At 38.0% G+C, this 24,606-nt stretch overlaps 1 protein-coding gene and 2 non-coding genes across 3 annotated transcripts in view; 1 reads left to right on the top strand and 2 right to left on the bottom strand.

Moving 5' to 3' along the window:
- LOC120427538 (matrix metalloproteinase-2) overlaps window positions 1-24,606 on the bottom strand; it is a 574,651-nt gene that overhangs the window by 527,952 nt on the left and 22,093 nt on the right. The gene's annotated exons all lie outside the window — the stretch shown is intronic.
- Window positions 12,611-12,683, bottom strand: Trnar-acg (transfer RNA arginine (anticodon ACG)). Its single transcript has one exon. It is a non-coding gene; the product is annotated as a tRNA-Arg (tRNA).
- On the top strand, window positions 20,793-20,865 carry Trnar-acg (transfer RNA arginine (anticodon ACG)). The gene has a single exon. It is a non-coding gene; the product is annotated as a tRNA-Arg (tRNA).

A 24,606-nucleotide genomic window follows, 5' to 3' on the forward strand; every position in this document is an offset into this window, starting at 1 on the left:
TTGACACCAACACAAACTCATAATTTGTTCTTTTTGTCACAATTCCCTTTTTCTGTCTGGAACCCTCATAAAACAATGACGAAGAGATCGCTAAAGTTTAGACATAAAAAACTACCGAGCATAAAGAAAACACCGAAAATTAGGATGTCATAAAACAATCACGACGTTTGTTTGGAATTCTTTCCCATTTTTGCAGCTTGTTACCACCAAAACCAACAGCGGCAATTTGTACAATGCGTCTGATTGCATTTTGGGTGAACGTACATAAATAAACAATGTGACTTTGTCCTCCATGGGGGTGACTTCAGCACCGCCACCACATTAACACTCAAACGCTCGGGTAGTCATTTGACCCCTATTTTTTTCTTAGAAATCCCATAACTTTCGATAGAATTGACCAATTTGGATGCTTTCGGTTGCAAAAGATCCAGATTTGTCTATATTTTGAACTGCCAGATGGGGGAGAAATGTGGTCCATTTTTACCGGAGATATTCCGGATTCTGTTGGGGTACCTCGGCCCTCCTATATGGGTATTTTACCAATATAATAAAAACTTTTCAACAGAAAAAATTCGGAAATGATGCAAAACTACAAGGCATCATCCTAATACATCATCCTGCAAAAATAATTGACATTGTTAAGTCCTACGGGGCAGCGGAGCCGGTTCCAGTTGGGCAACAATTGACATCAGCTCAGTGAACCGTTTCCGGATAGAACCTGTTCCGGTGCCCGAAGGTCTTCAGCATGTCATGTATCTATGCAGGATGATGTTTTAGGATGATTCCTTGAAGTTTTGCATCATTTCCGATTTTATGCTGTTGAAAAGTTTTTATTATATTGGCCAAATATCCATTTAGAAGGGCCGAGGTACCCCAACAGAATCCGGAATATCTCCGATAAAAATGAACCACATTTGTCCTCCGTCTGACAGTTGAAAATATAGACAAATCTGGATCTTTTGCACCCGGAAGCATCCAAATTGGTCAATTCTATCAAAAGTTATGAGATTTTTAAGAAAAAAAATAGGGGTCAAATGACTACCCGAGCGTTTGAGTGTTAAATGTGTGCTTATTTTTTCTTCTTCAGAACCTTGGTTCTATACCACGTGCCTTGGATTGATGCAAAGGGACGGAAAATTGGAAAAAAGAAATATTACACTGTCGGTTGAAAGATTCAGGAAACTTGATTAAAATTATTTGACTCTTTGACTATTAATGAAATTCAAAATTCCATGAAAAGTATTTCTGAAATTTTGTAATTTAATAATCTTATTAGAATTTTTTCAAATGTCCCATTTACTTGCATGCTCCCTAGAGCGTAACATCCGGACCCTTGACTTGCAACACCCAGTAAACGAGACGGGAAACAATGTTCATTCTTGGTTCTTCGTACTTTTACTTCTTGTTCACGCATTTATCATATGGCTAAGGAATACATTCTCCCTCTTCAGTGTTTGTTTCGCCTTCAGTTTGTCTTGTATGATTTTTTCAAGTCTCGTACAGTTCTTAAACGAAAACCTTTTTGAGCGATCTGCTGTTACTTTGTGGTATTGTGGATCAACCATAACTCAAATACTTGAGCTACCGTTGAACGTCATTCGTATTCTGGACCTATTTTACGTTAGATCTGCGGTAGAATGGTTTGCCTTTTGAAAATGGTTGAAACGTACCTGAAAAGAGAACAAAATAAACAACGTTAGTCAGAATAAATACGCTTTTCCTAAAAATAATAAATAAATTATTATAAGAGTATTTTTGACAAGTAGTTTAAAGTTTCAATAATTTTAATTTATAAAACAGGCGTATTTAAGGTTATTATTTATAAACTTCGCTGTTTTTTACATGGATGTAATTTTTTCAACGTTTCCACATATTTTTGTTATGAATCAAACGATTTGAACAACTTTTGTTTTTTTTTTCTCCAAATAAAATTGCACGGAAAATTTAAGTGCGCACACTTGCCCCATAAAAATATATCTTTCAGATCATAAATTTACAGTGCTTTTGTTGATTGATTAAAATGAACAAAACATCTATTAAAAAATTTCAAATACTCGCTAAAATTTTAGGATTAAATTCAAGGTAAACAGTTTGCTCTTTTTTCAAAACATTTTCATTTTCACATGTTTATTCATAAATATTGATTTAAGAGTTGGTTCACTGGTTGAGATAAGGAGAAATTGAAATTTATTTTTTGAACTTTATATTTGGCTAACAACGGGATATTTTTTAATATAAATGATCAAATATTTCGAGCAATTGATAGCTTTTGATAGTCGTTCATTCCCAGTTTTTTTATTTTACAACTTTTTTATGCATTTTCAGACACCTCCTTTCACGTATTTTTTTCAACAACGTGATAATGGAGAGAAGGGGGGGGGGGTAAATTTTGGCTGATTTTAGCGTGACAAGTCACCATACAAATTGATAAGCTGGTTAGGTCCACAAAATGAGCATGTAAATATTTCCAAATCTGTATCTTAAAATAGAATTTTCTGATTGATTTGTTGCAAATTCCAATTTTATCTTTACAAATTTACAAAACAAAATAGCAATTGAATATAACTTTTGACTTATTCCGATAAAGTGCACTGTTCTTAAGCCACATGATTTTTTTTATGGAAAATTCTTAGATCTTTTTATATTTTTTGCATGATAAAAGAAAAATATCCCTGAATTTTTTTTCATTTTTTTTAAAAACTTCGTTGATTAAACGGTTGATTGCTGAGATACACAGTAAAAAAATCATGGTAATATTACATCTGGAAAGTGGTACTTCTTTTATATCAGAAAAAATGTGTAATTTTGCCTCTAAAAATGTGAAACTTTAACACTTTTCTGGTGTAATATCACTTTTTCAGTCTAAATTGTGGCAAAATTACACTATAAAAGTGGTAATATTCAACCTTCCAAAATTACACCTTATCTAATAATCTAATTACCTGTTATCTAATAAGCCCTCATTTTTTAACTGATCTCGAAAACTGTTGGATCGATGTTCAGTGTCAAAGAGTAAGATTTTCAGGGAATTTTCTGCTCACTCTTATATTTTTTAAATACAAATTTTGGAATTTTTCAAATATTAAACCTAATTTAAAAAATTATTGCCGCATCAAAATTGGTCCGAAAAATCAAGGGGCAAAAACATATATTTTTAAAAAACTTCAAAATTTCAATAAAAATAGAAGTCAAATCAACTGAAAACAATCTAAAGCGCACTTTCCAGCATGTTTTGGCTAGGTTGAAAATATTTTGAATTTGTATCAAATAAATTTTCATCAATACTTAGGAGCAATTCCATGCCAAATAGGGAATCGGTTGTACCCGACCCTCTCCGATTTCAATGAAACTTTGTAGACATGTTATCCTTCGCATACATCATCCAATTGAAATGTTGTCAAAGACAAACTTATGGGAAATTTGACGAGCTTTCCGGTAAAAATATTTACGAGACTGAAAAATTAAGTCTGTCATATAGAAATTGCCAAAAACCATCAAAAAACCTATTTTTTCAACATTTTTATTTTTTAAATCGCTGTAACTTTACAAGGATTGGACTTAGGACAATGGTCAATATGGAGACTTTTATGTAAAATTGTCTGGAGAATCGATTCCCGTATTCGGTTTTTGAAAATTTTGACGTTTAGAGCACTTTTCAAAAAAACAGTTTCAGTAAATGATTTTTGTATTTTTTTAGGTGAGTTGCTCCATCCTGCATTTTTCGTGAGTCTTTTTGTAACATCTTAGGCTATCTTCACAAAAATTTTGAACGAAAAAAAATCGTGGGCTCCCCCTCAAATTTGACTTTTAAACTTAAAAATCAAAAAATCTCATAAAAGTTGGATGTTTTTTTCTTTCAGTGTATTTTTATCGAAAAGCCCGTAAAATTTCCTACAAGTTTGTCTTTGACCACTTTTTGATACGATGCAACGGCTTCGAGATACAGAAATATTTAAATTCCGAATTGCAAAAATATTTAAAACACTTACGCCCTTCTCAAATGTCATTATCGAGTGGAACTGGCTCCATATACACAAAAATGGCTTATATAAGCGTAGGATAACATGTCTACAAAGTTTCATTGAAATCGGAGAGGGTCGAGAAAAAAGTACCTGAAAAATTCCTGTTTTGGGCTGGAATTGCTCTTAGGTATTTTGGAAACAAATGATTGCAAAACAACTGGACACGTGTATAATGCATAAACACATTTTTTGACTGAAATGTCAAAAACCATGGCTTGTAAATATAATTTCATTTTTTTTTTATTTTTTTGCTCATCCCTAGAATTTGGTCAGAGTGGAGGGACATAAACTTCAAAAAATAATTGCAACAGTCTAATATGAAAAGAAAAATTATATTTTTTTTACATTGAAAATAAAACCAAAAGTTTCCGAGATAAGGCGTATATTTATGATCCACAAATTCTGTAGCCAACTAAAATATTGTTGATTCTGTGAATACAGTCCCAACAGTCACGCACAAATTGGCCTTCATCTCTCTACTGATGGGACCCACTTGATTATCCGAAACCCAAAGCCCTTCTACCCAATGTCATTTTAAAGAGTCGTCAAACGTTCCTGCACCGTCATCTCCAAACTTCACTGTTGTAGTTCTGCGGCTAGGTCAACGAAACCTTACAGAACGCAACTAAGCGTACCGAATCGCTTAGTAAAGTACTAATTTCAAACGCATAAACATTCGTCATTTCTTGCTCATTTCTTGCCCGGCAGTCGTCTTTTGAACCCTTCCCGTTGCTATGACGATGCTCGAACGAATGAACTCTACGACTTGTTCTCAACGCACTCTGTTATGTTGTGAGCCAGAGACCTCAAACAACAGTCGTCGTAATTTGACACTTGCTTTTCCTGCCCCATACGCAAACATATGTTCGACTGTTTTGATTTCCAGACGAAATTCGACCGATCGTTGGAATGCCGAATCTTGGCCGGATTTAATTACTCGTAATACTGGCATAGTTGAGCAATTTTAACAGTTTCGAAAACTCCAATCTCGGCTCCATAACTCACCGGGCCAAGACGGCATGAAATAACTTCATAAATCACACACACACACTCTCACTGTTTGAAGGCCAGTCCAAACCAAGGTGGTTGGGAATAAGGAGAAGGAGGTTTGCATAAAAACGGAAGCCACCAGCTTGGAGCGCTTCCAGAGTTTGAAAAACAAGATTACTTTTAAAATGAAAATATCTCCTCAGGTTACAGCGCAACATGCAGCCACCTTATGGAGAGTTCATCGTCGTATTGTTGGCAGTGTTGCTAGTTTTGAAAAAATGTTTTTTTCGATTAACTTTTAACTTTTCGGCTTCGATTATTTTTTTGATTAAAATCCCAATCCCAATCCCAATCCCAATCCCAATCCCAATCCCAATCCCAATCCCAATCCCAATCCCAATCCCAATCCCAATCCCAATCCCAATCCCAATCCCAATCCCAATCCCAATCCCAATCCCAATCCCAATCCCAATCCCAATCCCAATCCCAATCCCAATCCCAATCCCAATCCCAATCCCAATCCCAATCCCAATCCCAATCCCAATCCCAATCCCAATCCCAATCCCAATCCCAATCCCAATCCCAATCCCAATCCCAATCCCAATCCCAATCCCAATCCCAATCCCAATCCCAATCCCAATCCCAATACCAATCCCAATCCCAATCCCAATCCCAATCCCAATCCCAATCCCAATCCCAATCCCAATCCCAATCCCAATCCCAATCCCAATCCCAATCCCAATCCCAATCCCAATCCCAATCCCAATACCAATCCCAATCCCAATCCCAATCCCAATCCCAATCCCAATCCCAATCCCAATCCCAATCCCAATCCCAATCCCAATCCCAATCCCAATCCCAATCCCAATCCCAATCCCAATCCCAATCCCAATCCCAATCCCAATCCCAATCCCAATCCCAATCCCAATCCCAATCCCAATCCCAATCCCAATCCCAATCCCAATCCCAATCCCAATCCCAATCCCAATCCCAATCCCAATCCCAATCCCAATCCCAATCCCAATCCCAATCCCAATCCCAATCCCAATCCCAATCCCAATCCCAATCCCAATCCCAATCCCAATCCCAATCCCAATCCCAATCCCAATCCCAATCCCAATCCCAATCCCAATCCCAATCCCAATCCCAATCCCAATCCCAATCCCAATCCCAATCCCAATCCCAATCCCAATCCCAATCCCAATCCCAATCCCAATCCCAATCCCAATCCCAATCCCAATCCCAATCCCAATCCCAATCCCAATCCCAATCCCAATCCCAATCCCAATCCCAATCCCAATCCCAATCCCAATCCCAATCCCAATCCCAATCCCAATCCCAATCCCAATCCCAATCCCAATCCCAATCCCAATCCCAATCCCAATCCCAATCCCAATCCCAATCCCAATCCCAATCCCAATTAGGATTGGGATTGCAGATTTATTTTTTAAAATGATTTCCCAACAAACTTGCCAACACTGCATTTCAACTTCAAATCCAGTAGCTGTTGCAACCCGTCGTAGAACACACAGAGAATTTCCTTCTGGGTTACACATCGGAAGAGAAACGCGTAAATCTAATGCTTTTCCTGTGTAGTCACTCCTGCTGGTGTCGGCTAGGGCAAGTTAGGGTTCCAAACCATTCTCCGTCCCAAGAAGTCAACTCAAGTCACTTCCCACCCAAAACTCCCCTAAGTCGAACACCTTTTCCTTTTCCAAGAGTGTTTATTTAGTTCGCATTGTTGGTTGGCTCTGTCTTTTTGGGTTATCTTTTCCCCTTTCCAAGTTTCGAAAGAAACGCGACTTGTTGCACACGTGTCCCTATTCTTCCACTGTGAAAGCAGGACAAACCAGAAGATGATGGTCGGGGTCTTATGATGGTGGTTTTACGGTGTGTTTCTACACGCTCTTCCGACTGGCTGGGTGACAATCCCAAATATGATCCTCGTTTTCTTTAAATTTAATACAAACAAACCATAAATAATCTGGCAGAAGGAATGTGACAAGGTCCGTTTTGGTTTTGAAGCTGAAAGTTGTTAAAATTGAAGACAAAAGAAAGGATGACTTATCTCTTCGGGAAGATCTTGAACGGAGGGAATGGTCTTGTAGAATTCATTGAAAAGTTTATTATTATTAGAATCAAATGAAAGAGATTTATTTAAGATTCGACTCCAGCATATTATTTCTGCAAACTTTGACTAAATTTGACCAACATGTCTCCATCATACAATAAAATAGCTGTGTCAAATTATATCACACACACGCTTCATCCACGTAACGCCAAACCTGACAGCTCTAATTTCTTTGTCGGCTGCAACACGAGACAAAGCAGCAGTCGAGCCACCACATCAACCAACACCTGGGAATGGCCAAATGTAGACCACCACCGCTCCCATTTAGCCCGGCAGCCGTCAGCAAAATTTGAATACCCATTCAACACCAGCCAGGTCACTGACTCCACGTGCTGAAATGTGGCTACCGAACACAAAGAAGGGCTTGCAGATCCGTTTGGACGAGATAATCGCGCGCGGAAATTGTCTAACCTTTAGTCACCTTCCCCGGGTGACGTCAGAGTTCATGATCAACGCGAGATTTAGGGCATCAAAGCAAGACCTCCTTTCGACGGGTTGACCACATCTTCGTTGATGAGTTGAGCGTGAGTTGATCAATTATCCTCACTTGGGTATCATTCGATGGGATTCCGTGGAATTTCCACCGGTCTTTTTCAGTTTGTAGTAGGTGCACTGAGAAAATTTGTTCCGTAAAAATCACCATTGAAAACTGCCAAACCCATGCCATTCTATGAAAGAATGACTGAAGTATTCACGATACCACGAATAAATGTTCACGTCATCTGCAACACTTTTCTCCGTGTCCACTGACCGTGACTAAGCTGAATACGGTCCCTCCGGTAGGAATTTTCTACGGTTGTTCACCACAGGTACGATTCCGCGATGACACATTAGCAGTTATTAGCCATTTGTCTTTGTCAGTGAGTTTGATTCCGACCCCCCCACGAAGGTCCGGAACAAAAAACGACCGTGACAGACGAATTCCAAGTCCTGCTGCACGTGGTCACCCTTAACGTGTTTGGACCTGACCTTTCTCAATATCTTGCGAGTGCATGTGTATTCGGGTGGGCAGCGTTGGATTATACTGCCCAGGGGACATCCGTCAAGGCAACGCGGCTTCGCCGCTGGGATGAATCTCGTTACTGGGAGCACTGTTAGAAAAACTTTTTGACAGGTCGCGTGTGAAAACACTTTCAACAACGTTGGCAACCTTGACACATCAGACCTGTCAAAAAATCAGTGCTGCCAGCAATCAAAAAAGTCTCCACAAACATTTTTGAGCGTGCCCACCTCGATGAAACAACTCATTTTCTGACATCTCATTCGCGCTCACGCCCTGCTGTCTGATTGTTTTTGTTGTTGTTTGTGTTGGTAAATAATCGCTGCAAATGCAATAAACATGACGTCTCTTGGGTGGACAGTCGTCGGCGAAGTAAACAAAGCGGTTCGCGAAGGGACCTTGCAGGTGATGGGATTTAGAGCGATGAGAATGACAGGGGGCGATTGTGTTTGAGACCCGCGGTGATGGCCGGTGGCCACCTAGCGAGGAGATCATGGGATGACAGACGGAAATGAAATAGGGATTTTGATGGGTAGGGTGGGTTTGTGTGGGGTCTAAGTGACTTCAAAGCATTACATTAAGTACTTAATGGGTTAACAGTGCTGGTGGCTGTTAACATACTACGTAGAAACCATTTTTTAACTCTTGTTTCTTGTTTCTTGTTTCTTGTTTCTTGTTTCTTGTTTCTTGTTTCTTGTTTCTTGTTTCTTGTTTCTTGTTTCTTGTTTCTTGTTTCTTGTTTCTTGTTTCTTGTTTCTTGTTTCTTGTTTCTTGTTTCTTGTTTCTTGTTTCTTGTTTCTTGTTTCTTGTTTCTTGTTTCTTGTTTCTTGTTTCTTGTTTCTTGTTTCTTGTTTCTTGTTTCTTGTTTCTTGTTTCTTGTTTCTTGTTTCTTGTTTCTTGTTTCTTGTTTCTTGTTTCTTGTTTCTTGTTTCTTGTTTCTTGTTTCTTGTTTCTTGTTTCTTGTTTCTTGTTTCTTGTTTCTTGTTTCTTGTTTCTTGTTTCTTGTTTCTTGTTTCTTGTTTCTTGTTTCTTGTTTCTTGTTTCTTGTTTCTTGTTTCTTGTTTCTTGTTTCTTGTTTCTTGTTTCTTGTTTCTTGTTTCTTGTTTCTTGTTTCTTGTTTCTTGTTTCTTGTTTCTTGTTTCTTGTTTCTTGTTTCTTGTTTCTTGTTTCTTGTTTCTTGTTTCTTGTTTCTTGTTTCTTGTTTCTTGTTTCTTGTTTCTTGTTTCTTGTTTCTTGTTTCTTGTTTCTTGTTTCTTGTTTCTTGTTTCTTGTTTCTTGTTTCTTGTTTCTTGTTTCTTGTTTCTTGTTTCTTGTTTCTTGTTTCTTGTTTCTTGTTTCTTGTTTCTTGTTTCTTGTTTCTTGTTTCTTGTTTCTTGTTTCTTGTTTCTTGTTTCTTGTTTCTTGTTTCTTGTTTCTTGTTTCTTGTTTCTTGTTTCTTGTTTCTTGTTTCTTGTTTCTTGTTTCTTGTTTCTTGTTTCTTGTTTCTTGTTTCTTGTTTCTTGTTTCTTGTTTCTTGTTTCTTGTTTCTTGTTTCTTGTTTCTTGTTTCTTGTTTCTTGTTTCTTGTTTCTTGTTTCTTGTTTCTTGTTTCTTGTTTCTTGTTTCTTGTTTCTTGTTTCTTGTTTCTTGTTTCTTGTTTCTTGTTTCTTGTTTCTTGTTTCTTGTTTCTTGTTTCTTGTTTCTTGTTTCTTGTTTCTTGTTTCTTGTTTCTTGTTTCTTGTTTCTTGTTTCTTGTTTCTTGTTTCTTGTTTCTTGTTTCTTGTTTCTTGTTTCTTGTTTCTTGTTTCTTGTTTCTTGTTTCTTGTTTCTTGTTTCTTGTTTCTTGTTTCTTGTTTCTTGTTTCTTGTTTCTTGTTTGTGTTATAAAATTTTAGATGAAACTAGATGCCAAAATCTTATTCTCTCATATTAACTTTACTTAAATTTGGTTTTATTTGAAAATAATGCAAAAAAAAAATTCAAATAGTTCTGCTAAAAAATAATAATCTTGATTGTCAAAAACTTATACTAGCACAAAATCTCATAAGTTTAACAGGTTAAGGATTAAGGATAAGAATTTCTGCTTAGAAAACAACTTATTTTGCAAAATATTGTATTTTAAACTTGTTTGCTCACTTCCTACTAAACATGTCATTTTATCACTTGATTTGAAATTTAAAAAAACGCTGAAATTAAGCTTCACAGTTCCTATACACTACACAAAAAAAAATTACGTTAATATAGGAAGGGGAAAATATGTGTAATTTTACCTCTAAAAATCTGTAGTTTCACCACTTTTCTGGTGTAATGTCACTTTTTAGTCTAAATTGAGGTAAAATTATATCATAAAACATGTAATATTCAATCTTCCAAAATTACACAATTCAAATTTAAACAATTTTTCACTGTGTATCACTGTTTTTCACTGTGTATGGGTGCTCAATTAAATTAAATGCTGTTACGCTGTTTTGAATATTTTTTTTTTTGCTTTTTTAATAAAATTGAAAAATCAGATTGGAAATTGAATTTACACTTTACAGATTTTCAAAAAATCATTTAAAATTCAAAACTTTCTACAGATACCAAATTGTGACAAAGACAAAATTTCAATGCTGTAACACTCATTGCAAAATAGTTTTTAATTAGGCATGATGTTTGGATTATTTATGAACAAGCAAACCATAAATGCAGAGGTATAGGAAAAATCAAAAATACAAAATATTTAATCATTGGAGTCATTGAAAATTTAACCTGCTCTTCATGCAAAATGCAAAATTAATTATCTGTACTTTGAATTTAAGGAAGAGGATGAGAAAGCCTGATTTATTTTGCAAAACGATTCTATAATAATAAATTAAATTCATTGTTGATCTCTTCCAGATGCAAATATTTGAACATGACTCACTTCGATTTGATCCCATCTAAATCAAGTCATCAGACCAGACAATCTTTCCCAGACAACCACCAAAATCCCACCGAATAAATGCACTCAAGAAAAATTCCTTAACTCTGATTCAAAATGACTCAAATGCAACCCTTTCCAATGTGTGTTTGGTTTGCCGATCGCTGACCCGGCCATTCTTTACGAGCTGGTAAAACACACATTTTTGCAAATAAATCTTGCAGAAATTTCAACAAAACACCAACCCAGACTTCCGTTGACGGGCTCCCGTCAATGATCTCGCACGACCGGGCAAATTAGCATTGTCTAATTGGCTCTGGATAGTCGGCAGACCGTGTCCAGATGTTGCACATGGGACGGGATGGGTTCAGCATTTGATCCCCTGCCAGGCCTCGACTTCTGGGGTGAACTCACGAGACTTGAGATGACTAATGGGAATGTGGGATCCTTGTTTCGGGGTGAGCGAAATATTTCAGATATTTCGAGCATTCAGAACACGATAATTGATGGTTTACCGGCGCGAATTGTGCCACGGCACGTGGGTGGATGAAAAAATGTGTGTTTCTTTACTTGGAAATTTGGGTTAGTAGAATATGACGCGTTACAAAAGATGACCTGCATTTTTGAAGAAAAAGTGCGTCAGCTGACGTAAATGTGTGCAAAAGCAATGAAACAAAAATATTTAAAAGTTCAAGAATGCTATAAAAATGAGAACCAACCCGAGTGTAAGAAATTAAGTAGAAGTATTTTTTTTTATTATATTTATTAACGTGTTCCTTTTTCCGACAGGATTTTTTTATCCTAATCAAAGAAATTTCTTAATCTACAAAGAAAAAACAAATCAAAATAATTTATACAACCTACAACCAGCTCTTCTCAAAACCCACGTAATAATCCTCTCTCTTCAAGTCGTAATTCTACGTCCTATTCCTGGCTTACTTTCTCCCGACGTCAGCAACTGACTCAGTGCCACGTGCCGTCTTACAGCATCGTATCCAGGCAGATCTACAACTGGGAGTTTTTCTGCATCTTCATGAAGTTCTTCTCACACTGCAACGATGGTTGGCGGCGCCGCGGGGCAACTACATAAATTAAAGTCTGATCGCGAGGTATTAAAATAAAAGATAATCGAAAAATGAAAATCTGCTAAGAAAACTGAATGTCTCGAAACTCGACGCGGTTGAGATTGCTACCGCTGTTGCTCGTATATTTATAGGTAGTGAGTACAAGAAGAAGAAGTCATCAACCAAGACCCGTTCAACCATGAAGGAAGAGTTTCAACACTGAGTATTACGCGTGAAGATCGGAAAGTGATTGGATCGTCAACCACGTTTCTTGATTATTTGAGGAAGGGCTTTTGGAAGAGGCGACGAAAAGTCCTGATTTATTAGCTGGAAAAGAAGAAGACACAAACCTTTTCCTTACTGCAGTACAATTTTCTCGTCTGACTTATGAACGGGACTGTTGAGTTATTACCGTGGAAAGTCAGTGAAGCTAGAACGTCGCTAAATGATGTGGGAAAGGTTGACACTACGATTTATTCTGTAGACACAGCATATACGAGTAATAAAAAAGTTTTGCTTCGGTGCGATCCTGCCAGGAGTCGAACCTGGAATCTTCTGATCCGTAGTCAGACGCGTTATCCATTGCGCCACAGGACCCCTATGAAAGTTAGATTTTATTAAAAGATTTTGGATACACATTTTAAAGCAATCGTTGACCGCCATACTTTTCTTAAATTGAAAAAAAATATTAGCATAAAACAATAACGGTATTTATATCAAAATTAGTTATAAGTTTGAAGAAGGCTGAGAAATAAAAAAAGGAGGAGATGAATTTGCTTTTATCGTCATAACAGCTAATTTCCTTTCCGAAAATGATTGACTTGCTCGATGACATCGCTTGACATTTGAATGGCGATTGTGTTCTTTACACTGCTCTTTTCAATGGAACAAACAGCTTTTAAAGATTCTTCCAGGAACTCATAACTCATTCAAGCATCTCTCTCTCAACAAGGAAAAACATAAACAAAACTCCAACCACGCGCTTTCCTCACCAGACTGGAACACACGCATAAGTTACTCAAAAGTACAATAATGAAATGCCAGCACGTTGCACATCCCATCAATGCAGATTATGAAGCATAAAGTAAGATTAGAGAATGAAAAATTAAGTGGGATTCATTGTCGAGCTCTGAGCGCATCGCGTCATCCTCCTCAACAACTTCTTCCTTTTATTGGATTGCATCTATCTCGGTTTCATCATCATCGCTCCTCGCAACTCGTAGGGGTCCCTATGTTTGGACAGACGTACTCTCTTAATTTATGGGACCACCCCCGGAGTTCAATTCTGGCCAGGATTTCGTAACGTTCAAACTCGATATTTACATTGCTAATGGCGAAGTGGATATCTCCCACTTCATGTTTGGAGGAGTGATTAGAATAAATTTTCCCTCGAAAGTCTTTCCCTTCGACATCTGGGAGTGTTCAGTTCCGTTCATCAATCATCGGAGCTGGATTCCCGGAAAGCGAACCGATACATCAATTAGAATCGACACTCAGCGAACTGTTTTAACTGCTGCGTTGATCTGTTGGCCGGGGTCGCTGTAGCCAAAGATGGATTGCTGACATTGACAAGCGTTCTCCGGGCAAGTTTAAGTGTTACGTAAGTGAATTGTGCAATAAGTGGCTACCTACTGAACTGATTTACTTGCACTCACTCACTCTGTAGTACGGGGTACAGACTTTTATTATTCTGCTTGATAACCATGACACGACTAGTTTGGCGATAGTGGGTTGTACTGTAATATGCCACTACGAGATTGTGTGGAATTTGCTGCTTCAATTACTTTTGTCACGAATCGGTCGTAAGGTTGATTTACGTGCTGATAAATTGAATTTATTCAGATTTACGATTATTTTAAAATAAACATTTCGAAAAAACAGGTTTGAAAAGATTTTCGATTGAATTTGAAAAAGGTATAACAAATCCGTCAAAAACACAACTTTCACTCTTGAATTTTTGGTAAAATTTGTTTAATTTTCAAAATTGCATGACAATGCCAGTGTTGCCAGATCATCAAGATATATGAATCACTAGAAAATTCTTCCCAATGTCAAATATCTAGCAAATGTAGAACAACGTTGCATGTTCGAAAAACATTTTTATCAATATTCATATCAACGGCTTTTGAAACGATACGTAAATGTAATCCGAGTTCTAGTCAAAATAATGACACGTGAAGGCGAATAAAAGATTTTTTTTCAATTCATCTGTTAAAAACGTGAAACAGAAAAAGAAACAACTTAAATATCTACCTTAAAGATAATAAAAATCATTATTTTCAAATTGAAAAAAAAACTTGACAAGCGATATAGAAGAAACAAAATTTTGAGAACCACTATTAGTAAATAAAAAAAAGGCTTGAGACATTATTCTTTTTTTTTTCAACATATAAAATCATCATTCGACTCGAGCATCTGTAAATAATATTGAAAATTAAATAAATTCCTAATACGTTCTTATTGATTGTACCATTTTTTTTTTTCAATAAAAGTTTCTTTTGAATCGACATTTCTTCGAAATAATTTTCATAATTTGGCTTAAAGTATGAAATAAACTCTCGACTCTGACCAGGTTTACACTTTACAATTAAATAACATTTATCACAATCTCAAACAAGGCCAGAAAATGTCTTACACCGAAAACATATCGGCAACTATTGGTACGATTTTCAATAATAAAGAATGTTTGAAATTTTCCAAAATGTCAAATAAAAAAATCAAGAAAAAAAGGTGCAGGTGGTTATGTTACACATAACCAGTATGACAAAGAACTTTGCAAGATGATTGTTGTAATTTTCGACTAGAATGTCCGGTCCAAATTTCCCCCCTTATAATTAACATCCTATCAAACTAAGGGGACGGAAATTGCAAGTGGAGCTGAAATAGAAATCGAGGTGAAATCAATTTACTTTCCTTCACCACTCGAAAGTTACCAAGATGCGGGAATGTTCTTGCAAGGCTGTTGCATGCAATCGGTGGCAGTAAAGGAAATTTGAACAGCAGACATTAAAAACTACCCTTACTTACTTACTTACTTACTTACTTTTATTGGCGCTACACCATTAGCTTGGCCTGCTGCACGATTCTCCGCCAACAAGCTCGGTCCATGGCTGCATGTCTCCAATTTCGCGGTGCACCCACACTTTCTAGATCGCTCTCCACTTGGTCCACCCACCTCGCACGTTGCACCCCCCTACGTCTTGTTCCTACCGGTTCCGACACAAACACCAACTTCGCAGGATTGATCTTCTGGTTCCGTTGGCTCAATTGCTCGGTACGTTCCGGCATCCTTGCAACATGACCGGCCCACTGCAACCGTCCAGCCTTCGCGACCTTCCGGATGCTTGGTTCGTTGTAGAGTTGTGCAAGTTCGTGGTTCATTCTCCGCCGCCATCCGTCGTTCCCAAATACGCCACCAAAGATGGTCCTTAGCACTCGACGTTCGAAGACGCTTAGCGCTCGTATGTCCTCTTCGAGCATTGTCCACGTCTCGTGCCCGTAGAGGACGACCGGTCTTATCAGCGACTTGTAGATGGAACACTTCGTATGTAGGGAGAATTTCCGGGACCTTAGGCTCTTGTGGAGACCGAAATAAGCACGACTTCCAGCGATGATGCGTCTCCGAATTTCCCTGCTGCAGCTGTTGTCCGACGTCACCGAGGTATACAAACTCCTCCACCACCTCGAATTCGTCCCCGTCGATTGTAACGCTTGGTCCAATGCGAGCCCTAAGGGACTCGGTTCCTCCTGCCAGCAGGTACTTTGTCTTCGCCACATTCACCCTTAGCCCAACCTTCTCTGCTTCCCGCTTCAAGCCGGTGTACGCATCCGCAACCGCCTTGAACGTTCTGCCAACAATGTCCATGTCGTCAGCGAAGCAGATGAATTGGTTGGACTTGCTGAAGATCGTGCCCCGCATATTGAAGCCCGCTCGTCTCATAACACCTTCTAGCACGACATTGAAAAACTACCCTTACAGGGCTCTTAATGATTACGAGATAGTTATTTGAAATTTCCAGAAACAGATTTTCGCAGTGGCTCAAAAAAATGGGCATCGCAGTAATCTATTTATTACTTCCTGCCTAATAAGCAATATATTTTAACTGCTTAGTTTCAGATAATGGCCAAATGCAACTTTTTATGTCCAGTATCAAAAATCATAAAGTTTGATACCCATATTGCCCCAACTCTTACGGTCCGGCAAATGTCCTCCCATCGGAACATCCGCGCGGCCTCCGGCCACTCCGATTTGTAGCCACTACTGCCGAAATGTCAAATTTCATTTCCAGTAGCAAAAACCATAAAGTTTGATACCCGTATTGCCCCAACTCTTACGATCCGGCAAATGCCCCTCCATCGGAACATCCGCGGGGCCTCCGGTCACTATGGATTGTGGCCACTACTGCCGAAATGTCAAATTTCATGTCCAGTATCAAAAACCATAAAGTTTGATACCCATATTGCCCCAACACTTACGGTTCGGCAAATGTCCCCCCATCGGAACATCCGCGGGGCCTCCGGTCACTCTGGATTGTGGCCACTACTGCCGAAATGTCAAATTTCATGTCCAGTATCAAAAACCATAAAGTTTGATACCCATATTGCCCCAACTCTTACGGTCCGGCAAATGTCCCCCCATCGGAACATCCGCGGGGCCTTCGGCCACTCCGGATTGTGGCCACTACTGCCAAAATGTCAAATTTCATGTCCGGTATCAAAAACCATTAAGTTTGATACCCATATTGCCCCAACTCTTACGGTCCGGAAAATGTCCCCCCATCGGAACATCCCTGGGGCCTCCGGCCACTCCAGTCCAGGTGGTGGCCAGTTCCAATTATCGACTCCCGCGACTGGCATGTCTTAGCTGGTCCTTGCCTCCAAGCCATCTGCTCCCGGACCTCCAGGCCGTCTGCTACCGGGCCACCAGGCCATCTGCTTCTGATGTGTTCTCGTCGACGTCCAGCAATAGAATGAATTTTCGGGACCGTCCGAGCCGAGTTTTGTTGGCTCGTCGACGATCCGAAAATTATGAGGTAGAGTGGGGGTGAATTTAGATACATCAATCTCACGTCTCTCGATTGACTGATTGGGAAACGTTCGTTCATCCAACCAGCGTGCACCAAAAAGAGGGGAAATTTGCCGAGAGGGGAATTCGTCACGTAACGTTTTCGCTTCGCGAAAATTTTGGATTGACACCACGTATAGAAACCTTAGGACAAAGTTCTTTGTCAAAATTAAATTATTCCAAAAATTTCAAAGTATAAAACTATGTCATAACTGTTGAACTTGATTTTTTTTATATTTGTATTCGAAAAAATGGTAAATTTCACAACTATGTTATTTTCAACATTGAAGATCGGACCAATAGTTGGCAAGTCCGTTGATTTTTCTTTTCACTAGGGCTGGTACAAACTTAATTACAAATTTCAAGCCTTTTTTAGGCGTTGGGCAACTGTCAACAAATTTTAAAATACCAAATTTTTCGGTTGCTTTATGTAAAATTATTAAAAAATCTATATTAGATTAAAAATACATAAATAAGCATAATGCGATGAATTCTGAATAATTTTTGTTTTAATGAAAATGTTAATTTTAGTCAATAAATCTTTTTTTTTCTTACTCCTTGATTTTTTGCAATAACCCTATTGAAAAACATTTAAAAATCGTTTTTCCTATTTTCAATTCTTTGCTTTGCTTTAAATTACAAATTATTTGTTTAATTTTTGTGGTTTTAAAATGAAATTAATAGTGAATTTGAAAGATTAAAATATGTTTTTCGAAATGAACAAACATGGACACTCTTTTGAAAAATCAAACACGAAATTTCATTTTAAATTATTTCAGTCCATACTCGAAAAAAAATCGGATAATCGAAACTTCGGATAATCGAATCAGGGATTTTTTTATTTTTTTTTATTTTTGAGCTTAAGTATGACCCCTAAACTACTCTAAAGTGATTTAGAAATTTTAAATCCAAGATGGCGGCCAAAATGGCGGTGATTAAATATTAAAAAAGTGCATTTTTAATTAAAAAGGCATTCAACCATTCAAATTTAACTCAAATTAGGTCATAGAATTGTAAAAATATGTTAAAAGTAAGAAAATGAAATAAGGCTGGTACAAATTTTATTTGAAGTTTTTGTCCCCCCCCTTAAAGTTGACCCGAAAAATAAGGGGGCAAAAAAATATTTTTCCAAAAAACATCAATATTTTTATGAAAATTTAAGTGCAATCAGTTAAAATCAATTTAAAATGAATTCCCCTGCGTTTAGAATCATTTTTAGCATGTTTGAGTTGATTTAAAAATCTTTTGATTTTTGAAAATTTTCGATGTCTACTATCGCTAATGTTTTTTTTTCGCTAAAATTTTTGTTTTCGTCAAATTTTACATTTTTTGAAAACTTTTATTGCAAAACAACTGAACTAGTGTAAAATATATTTCAAAACACTTTTTCTATGCAAATGTTAAAACTATGGCATGTTATTTTAATATTTATTTTTTTGCATGCAATGTTTTGTTACAATTCTAAAATCTTTCATAGTTTTCAAATAAAAATCTTGGAAAAACACAGTTTTATTTCACAATTTCAATTCTTTGCACAGCTTTGTTGTGATAAAGTTGTTCGATTTTCAAAGTTCAATCATGATTTTTTTTCAAGAATTTTCAATTTCAAATTTGCAGAAAGGTATTTTAGTCGTCTTTAGCAATTCTATAATTTCGATTGATTTTTAATAGGGTTGATTAAATGAAACATTATTACCTTAAAAATAGTAAGTATAATTCTCTACATCCAGCATTTTTTGTAAATTCATTACTAATTTTACATGTATCCACAAATCCACAAGTCATCGCCATTGTTTGGCGCAACCGTCAACAACCCAAAAAAGTCAACAACATAACGGCACACTACATCACGACACAAGTGATTCGCCAAAAAATCAGTCATCATTAGTGGGAGAAACCGCGTTTCAACAAACTTCAAACGCATACGATACCGTAAACATTCATGAATAATGCGGAAACACTGTTTCAAAGAGACAGTAGCGAACTTCCAAAAAGAAGAATTTCCAACAAACATACGCCGCACAGCAATTTGAATGAAGAATTTTGAAAAGTTCTATTTTTAGGCTTGCCTCTACCTAGGCAAAGCAAATACGAAAGCAAAACACTCAATGGTTCAATTGAGATTCCGACAAAAACGTTAAAAAAGCAAGAGTAAAGAAGTAAAAGAGCCGACAGATTTATGACAAAACCAAAACTGGAAAATATAAGCTGAGAAGCAGGCAAACGAGTTAAATGTGCGTCGGGAGTAGCCGCCGGCAGGCGAAACCCAGTGAAGATTAAAAATAGTTGAACATTCGTGCTAATCTGAAGTTCGATCCGACAGTAGGGTAGTGGGTCAGCATGTTGGACTTGTTGGATAACGCTGAACGGCAGAACAATTTTTCAAATGAGCATTTGTGCTCCGGAACAACTGTACAATTGAACAACTGTACAATTGAACAACTGTACAATTGAACAACTGTACAATTGAACAACTGTACAATTGAACAACTGTACAATTCTAGAGTTTTTTTGGAATAGGTCCTATAAACATATGAAAGACAATAGTTTATAGGTCCTTTTAAAAAAAACTCTGGAATTGAACAACTGTACAGTTTAATAACTTTTGAAAATGAGTCATTAGTCCCAAAACTGCATTCACCCTCCCCGAGGCCATTAGCATCTCCAAAACGCTGTGAAAAGTGTGACTCAGGTGCCACTCTTTCTCTTGCCCAACCAAAGCACTAAATTAGCACTACTGCTGCCCCAGTCGCTGATGGCGCGACGAAATAAGTACCCCAAAACAGGCACTTTTGCTCCCGACGGCCATAATCAAACTCGAAATATGAATAATAATTCGCACACGCCAGTAGTGGCTTGTTTGACATCAAAACACGACGACGGGTCCAATGGCCCCTGAGATGGCACGCAGCTGACAGACGGTTTCTCGATTTCCGAGGCAGTTTTACACGAACTGGTTTGTAATACTTTGCTTGGCGACGATTTCGTAAGTTGACGTAACCCTTGGTGGAGCATTTGAAGTTTTTGAGTTATTCAATTGTACAGTTGTTCAATTGTACAGTTGTTCTATTGTACAGTTGTTCAATTGTACAGTTGTTCAATTGTACAGTTGTTCAATTGTACAGTTGTTCAATTGTACAGTTGTTCAATTGTACAGTTGTTCAATTGTACAGTTGTTCAATTGTACAGTTGTTCAATTGTACAGTTGTTCAATTGTACAGTTGTTCAATTGTACAGTTGTTCAATTGTACAGTTGTTCTATTTTACAGTTGTTCCATTGTTCAGTTATTAAATGGTACAATTGATTAAGATTAAGTTATTTGTTATAATTTTGGTTATCGAATGCCAAGGCTTTAAACCAGAAGCCGCCATTGACCGCGTCCCGTAACACGTGCTTTCGTATGTTTTGGTTCTTCCAAGTTTGCTTGATCTTTCCTCTTCTCTGTTTGCTTCTTCTGCTGCTCAAATACACTGCCACAAGTCGCACCAAACACACATTTATCAGCCGGCTCTTCTAATCTCGGTGCCGGTTTTCGTCAGTTTGTTTTGGTTCTGCTCAGTCTTTACTGTTGCCAGAATTTGAGCTTGCTGTGTCGAAAATAGATGACGTGGCAGCTTGTTAGTACAACTTATATCAACAGGGTCCTGTGGCGCAATGGATAACGCGTCTGACTACGGATCAGAAGATTCCAGGTTCGACTCCTGGCAGGATCGCTGGAAACTTTTTTTTGTAGTGTTTTCCTCTAAGCATTATTACAATCTGTCAACCATCAATAAAGCAACTGTCAATCAAGCGTGCGTTATCAATCGCTAATCAAACATTTCCAACCATCACGCACTCTTCCACGAAGAACAATAAACACCACTCTCTTTCGCTTTGTAATTCGAAATCAATGAACTGTGCAGAGCGAAGCTCATTCGAATTCAATGTCGTCGACTTGGGCCGCCACCACGTGCTACAAACATCCTTTAATTATTGTCAACTTCATTTGGAATGGCTGGCGCCAGCCGTTTAGGTGTGGACCATTAAACGAAGAGAGGAGGACGAGCGCGAGCGGCCCTTTTTGGTGTGAGTTTCACTGTTAAAATGGTGAGTTTGAGTGGGAATTAAATGGGGGTCAAACGGGACACTGTTTACAGAATTCAAGAAAGAATGCATTTTAAAAATATGTTAGAAAATAAAAATCAAAAACAAATAGAGAATAGAGAATAGAGAATAGATAATGGAGAATAGAGAATAGAGAATAGAGAATAGAGAATAGAGAATAGAGAATAGAGAATAGAGAATAGAGAATAGAGAATAGAGAATAGAAAAAAGAGAAAAGAGAATAGAGAATAGAGAATAGCGAATAGAAAAGAGAGGATATAGTGAAGAGAATAAACAAAATAAAAAATTGACAAAGTATTGAAAAGAGCTTTGAGAAACGAGAACAGAGTATTGAGGATAGGCAAAAAAAGTGATTTTGATTCAAGATTCTAGATTCGAGATTTGAAAGAAGTGAAAAGTAATCAACACGCAAATTTTGCGAATATAGCATATCCGAAAATTTAAAATTAATTTTTTTTTCTCATAATCTTACCCTACATTCCCCCTCAAACGATCCCCACGCGAGTCCAACTTGGAACATTTCGAAAATTTGTTCATCGCCGCATGCAAATCGCATGCAAATGTGCATTCGCGAAGGAACTTCTTCACAGCACAGCCACCGGAAGGCCGTCGTCGTCGTCTTCGTTTTGTTCTGCATCTTCAAAACACGTGGTGAATCCCAAAGCGACCCTCTTCTTGAAATGCACCATATCGCGGAGAAACGGAATTTCCCCTACCCCTTAATAGAGTTCAAACCGAGGGAGGAAGTGTGCTGTTCGACCTATTGCATATTTATTTAAATTATTATCGGTGCTAAGCAGTGCGGCCAGCACACTTGATATCCGTTTTTTGATGTTGTTTGTTTCAATTTGATGACTTTTGTTTCCTTAGGGATTTTCCTAAACACCAGTTGGGGAATTTGAAGGCAAAATGAAATTGATCGCCTTGAAAGTTGAGGACTTTTTGTGGTTCTACTTGAATGACGCTAGATTAGCAGTGTTGCCGAAATTGCTGTTTTAGTTTCAAATCTGTTTTTCAATAAGAACTAGACAATCAAATTTAAACCAAATTTTTGGTCGAACTTTATCAAATTGGCTGGCAACACTGCCCTCCTTCCTCCCTCTAACTCCAACTAGAGACTTTTAATTATTCTAGTGCAGTTTTTAATTAATTTTTCTACTCGACTGCGTCCCACCCGAAAGCTCCCCACCGGAGGTCATCCCAAAGCTTCCCCCTCCCCCCCAAATAAGTTTTTCCATACGGCACGATGGCCATCAGCGATTCATAGGACCACTTTGTCCGTGTGGCCTGGCCATCGGAGCAGCAGAGCCATTCCTCGAAATTGGTCTCCTCGGAGGCAATAAAAATTTGCACTCTTTGTGTATGCAAAGGAGGGAATTCCCTCCTCGTGCCGCCCCGTGGCCGCTTTCTGGGACTGTTGGTCTAATGTGCAAAGTGCAACGGCCAACGGCGTGGTTGGGTGGGGTGACTTTGGACTGATTTTCAAATTTAAAGAAATAAGAAACAAGAAACTAGAAACAAGAAACGAGAAACAAGAAACAAGAAACAAGAAACAAGAAACAAGAAACAAGAAACAAGAAACAAGAAACAAGAAACAAGAAACAAGAAACAAGAAACAAGAAACAAGAAACAAGAAACAAGAAACAAGAAACAAGAAACAAGAAACAAGAAACAAGAAACAAGAAACAAGAAACAAGAAACAAGAAACAAGAAACAAGAAACAAGAAACAAGAAACAAGAAACAAGAAACAAGAAACAAGAAACAAGAAACAAGAAACAAGAAACAAGAAACAAGAAACAAGAAACAAGAAACAAGAAACAAGAAACAAGAAACAAGAAACAAGAAACAAGAAACAAGAAACAAGAAACAAGAAACAAGAAACAAGAAACAAGAAACAAGAAACAAGAAACAAGAAACAAGAAACAAGAAACAAGAAACAAGAAACAAGAAACAAGATACAAGAAACAAGAAACAAGAAACAAGAAACAAGAAACAAGAAACAAGAAAATTCAAATTGTACAAAGTCACCCCCACGAAGCAGAACTCCAAATGCAACTTACTATTAATTGTTACGGTCAGAAGTTCGCTTCACAGCTCGCTGTTTGCGCCTTCCCGGGATACTATGGAGTGGAGCTATCAGTTTGTTCTTATTAATTTGAGCCCCGGTTCGTGACTTGGTCGTCCTGGAGTCCGACTGGGACGTCCGGCGGGACCCGGGAGCATAATTCCCAATCTTAATTGTTTATCCTTCGCAGAAGATCGCCTCGCACTGGGACGACCGAGTGCATTGCTGTTTATGAATCTTAATGGACTTTGATGGAGTTGCTTTGGTCACATTTTAATGGGTTGTTGTTGTTGTTGCTTTTTGTTTGTTGAAATGAGATTGCTTGTTTGGTCAGCTGGATATGGTGGCTGACCAGATCAGGGGATTGCAAGGTGGTTTTAGGTGAAAAGTAGGTCAACTGACTTGGTTTGAGCCATTTTATTTAAAAATGGTTTTAAAATTAGTTTTTTTTCTTAAATGTGGTAATTTAATTTCTCAAAACACTAAGGAATAATTATAATAGGAAACCAAATGATAAATTCACTCAAATTAATGGGGATAATCCAATGATAAGTACACATTAGACCACCAATTAAGCCAACTGCAATTATCATGAAACACGACACTTTAGACAACCTTTTAACAATCGTAGAAGACGTCCCCGTCCCATTCAACAGGCAACTCACTCGGTCTTTATTCCCTTTGTTCGTGTCTGCCACCAGTAAACATGAAAATAAATCTTACAAAGTGCATTTAAAGCGAAAAAAACCGAACACAAACCATTCAATTACCGTCCCACCAGCGACACCATCTGTGTCCGCCCCCCCTCGTTGACAAATGTGCCATCGAGACGTCCCCTTGGTCAGCCCTTAAGCTTCACGACTTCACCATCCAATTAATCCAAAGTCGGTATCATTGAAACCATTTGTCTTCTACCCCCCCTCCTTCGAGACGACGACCCATTCATCATTGCAGGACCCGGGACTCTGGGTCATCGATTGAATTGTGTTATAATTGCCATCTGACTTGGTCCGAAAGTTGGGGAAATAATTTATTCTCCCCTCTGTAGATTGTTTGGTGGCAATCCCTTCGGGCAACTCTATTACGATAATCGATTTATTTGAGGCAGGACTCAACCATTGAAAACGGAACAAAAATTGAAAAAAATACAAATTGAAACTAAAACATGCCAAAAGAAAGGTCACAAGAGGGTTAACTCGACCTCATCACAAAGTGAACAGCAATTGCCAAAGTTGCTCGTCGTTTTCCCCACCCTCCCGAGCAATGTCTCGATTGCTGTCC

The sequence above is a fragment of the Culex pipiens genome, chromosome 2 (assembly GCF_016801865.2).
Source record: "Culex pipiens pallens isolate TS chromosome 2, TS_CPP_V2, whole genome shotgun sequence".
Lineage (NCBI taxonomy): Eukaryota > Metazoa > Arthropoda > Insecta > Diptera > Culicidae > Culex > Culex pipiens.